Here is a 3743-nt window from a genome sequence, read left to right as displayed (position 1 = left end):
TGTTTAACGCTTTTGGCGACTTATTTTTGTACTTGTCTTGTTTGAGAAATATATAATTAAGCAACAATGTCTTGGACTAAAAGGAAATGGAAACTCAAAGGGGAGGGAAAGGAAAAAGCGAGGTGGAACAATAAGTTTTAATTGTTTGGATAATTGAAAGGTGATTAAATTTTAAATTGTTTGGATAATTGAAAGGTGATTAAATTTTAAATACTTTTTATATGAAAAAAATAGATTAAAAATTCACTTCAATTGGCCGAATCGAGACTGGCCAATGGACATAGATTGGGCTACAAGAAAATGGAGAGGGCAACACATTATTAACCTGGCTTATTATGCGCTACTGGCTTTGTGTGTATCGTATTCGGAAAGAACGAAACTTAAGACGTTTTGAACAGTTTGAGCGAGAATCGACTACACTTGCTGGACTCATTGTGGAAGAGGTTAGACAGAGGATTCTTAGTGCTTAACTAGGGTGTATCTTCTACCTCTCATTAGATTGACCCAACGAACCCTTGAACAAAATGATGTGTATGTTCAAATTAAGTGGGTAATCTATCTGAATTATCTCTTCGAGTATCCCATAGAAATCACTGTCTGTGTCTATATATGATGAGCTTTTCCACACACCCCACTATTTATAGTTGACTTGCCTATGTTGTGACGTTTAGTGTAGAAATTGTAACCATTTATGAAAAAACACAGAAATGTTGTCACCTCAGTGATAGGATTCGAGTAATGCAACTTCAACAGCTCGTCCATGCATTTCGATTCGGGTTTCTCCTACAATTCACATAGTAGAGAGAATTGACGAATGACCATTTCATAGTTATAACACAATTGATGAGGTTTGACACTGACACGGCCTTTGAACCAATTCTTGAATTCAGTTGCTACTAATAGATCAGTGTTGGGATCCTCCGAATGGTAGTGCTAGTAGAGTTCATTCAAGAACGACTTGTATTTAAAAAATAAGAATACATATAAATATATATGTTCAAACTCTCAATAAGATTTGAAAAACCTATTTCTATTTATACACTTACTCGTAGTATGTCGTGACTACTTCAACGCATTCCACGCATGCTCAGGAAGCATATCACGAAAGGCAATTGGGATCAGCTTTTACAAAAATACATGACAATCATGACTTTTCATGCCGTGCATCCTTAGCTCTTTCATGTCAACGCAATGGCCAGATTAGATAGATACCCATCAGGAAACTTAGGGGGACGTGTCTCAGAGCATATAGAAGATGCTACAATCACGATATTGATAGGGGACGTATTCTCTCTTTGAACTTAATGTTCTCACTACGCACTCTGACTGCACTAGATAAAACTTATAATGTCCGTATCTTTTGACACAGACATCGGTCGCCAGATCTAAACTACAGTCATCATGTGCTTGTAATTGCCATGGTTCTTGAAGTCCAATAACTAATCTGGTATTATTGGAGTTGAGAATTCCAGTCATACTTACCAAGTCTCAAGAGGCTTCATAAAACGATTCCCGGTTAGTTCAATCAGTTGACTGCCTTGGCAACTGACCCATTAAGTATTGCATAGACAGTCTATGTCACCCTGCCAACAAAACACGAGTGCAACACTTAATGCAAGTCTTTGTAGGACACTTGATGCCCTGTTTCGAGCTCCTCGACTTCTTAAGTTTCAGACCAGTCCACTGAAGATGGTTACATGGCTGCCAACCAGTGCACAACCCAACTTCTTGGACTTAACCGTTTGGTGTGTGGGTTTTATTGTGCAGTTAAGAAAACATTAATACAATAAGTAAACACACAACATGCCATGCCATAGATTGAATATTACTTTTATTCAAAAAACTCAAATATTAAATTCCATCAAAGTTGTCAAAAGTGGTTTACCAATGCCCAATCTGATTGGCTTTCTATTCACCTATTCTAACAATCAATTTTCGATAATGGATATTTGTTCTTCACTATCACCCTATTCAATTGGCGATAATCGAGCACAATCTGATGGTTTTTTTTTTCCCTTTTATAATAGGCCTAATAAACCATTTTAGGCCATTCTATATGGTGCAATAGAAATTGGTGCAATTTCTAGAAGAGTTTCTATAGTAAACTCTATTTCTCTCACCAATGGCAAACCTGGTAAGTCATTAGGAAGCACTGCAGGAAAGTCTCTCATTATAGGGTTTTCTTCCAGTGTGGGACTAATCTTGTCAGTATCTATCACATGGCCTAGATATGCCTTACATCCTTCTAACATCACTCATCTCGCCTCTATAGCCAACATCTCGTCTCTATATTTATCAAAAAATATTTTTATAAATTATATCGTTTATTTTTATAGAGTTAAAAATTATCTAAAATAAGATAAAAATGGATGAAGAAAGAAAAACTACCAAAACTTAGGTATGAAACATCATGATGAAAGGAGATATTAGAAACAATAAATTAAATTAATTATTTTTAAAAATGACAGACCAAAATTAATTTGGACACAAAAAAGATCCTCTCCAGTAATATATAATATAGATATTGATATAAAAAGAATGACTTTTTACATTTACAAACGATGGTTAATGGCATCTTCGAATTAATTTTTAAATGTGATAATTATATACATAATTAGATTATTTTAAAAATTTAATTGTAATTACATTTTTTTAAGCACAAGTTACTCCATGTCATTTTAACACCACTATATATTTTTTTTATTGTGTCGATAATACCTTGAGTTGTTCTTTTTTTTCGTTATCTCTCTCTCTTTTTTAAAATATATATAACTTATTGGTTCATATATTTTATTTTTATTTATAATATATTTTAAAATATAAAAAATTACTTATTGTATGCACACTGGGAACAACGTGCCACGAGGCTAGTATAACAAAAGAAAACTCCTATATAAACAGTTATTAGTGATGCTACTGCACCAACTATAAATATAAGATAATTATAAAAGTTAATTGTAATTACTGTTCGTTTATTTACAAAAATAACTCCACATTATTAACACTACTACACAAAGTTCTTATGTTGTCTCCATATTACCTTCAGTTGATTTTCTTTTTTGTTTCTTTCTTTTAGTTTTTAAAATTATTTTTATTTATAATATATTTTAAAATATTAAAAACTATTAATTGCATATGATAGGATTGTAACAAGTCAATTCGCCGTAGGAAACAAACAGCGCATCTGGTGTAGTGGTATCATAGTACCCTCCCACGGTACTGACCGGGGTTCAATTCCCCGGATGCGCATGGAAATTATAATTTTTGTTGCTTTTCTCTTCCGCGTCGGAAATGTTAAGATTATTGTCAATTTCAACTGAAACTATGGAAAATAACGAATTGCGATTGCAAACCAAAGAAAACAATTATCTCCTTATTAGAAAACAAATAACAATTTATCTTCCTATATTTTTTAAATACAACAATTTTACCTTCCTATATTTTTTTAAAATGAAACAATTTACCTCCTTATACAGAAAGATAAATTGCTTCATATTAAAAAAAGTATAGGGGAGTAAATTGCTATATTTTTTTTATTAGGAGGGTAATATACTCATTTTCAATATTATAGGAGGGTAAATTGCTATTCACCCTCTTAAAATTTATAAAATATTGAAAAGTATTTGATAAAAGTTTAGACAATGAGTTTATAAAATTAAAGAAAATATATGCTATAAAGAGCTTACAAACTCGTTTTATATTAAATAGAAAGGAATTCCAAATATATTTTAGAATTCTAAGGA

At 32.2% G+C, this 3743-nt stretch overlaps 1 non-coding gene across 1 annotated transcript; it reads left to right on the top strand.

Moving 5' to 3' along the window:
* Positions 3179-3249, top strand: TRNAG-CCC. Its single transcript has one exon. It is a non-coding gene; the product is annotated as a tRNA-Gly (tRNA).

The sequence above is a fragment of the Sesamum indicum genome, linkage group LG6 (assembly GCF_000512975.1).
Source record: "Sesamum indicum cultivar Zhongzhi No. 13 linkage group LG6, S_indicum_v1.0, whole genome shotgun sequence".
Taxonomy (NCBI): domain Eukaryota; kingdom Viridiplantae; phylum Streptophyta; class Magnoliopsida; order Lamiales; family Pedaliaceae; genus Sesamum; species Sesamum indicum.
The sequence above is the reverse complement of the archived record's forward strand: the minus strand, read 5'-3'. Positions and strand labels throughout refer to the sequence as shown.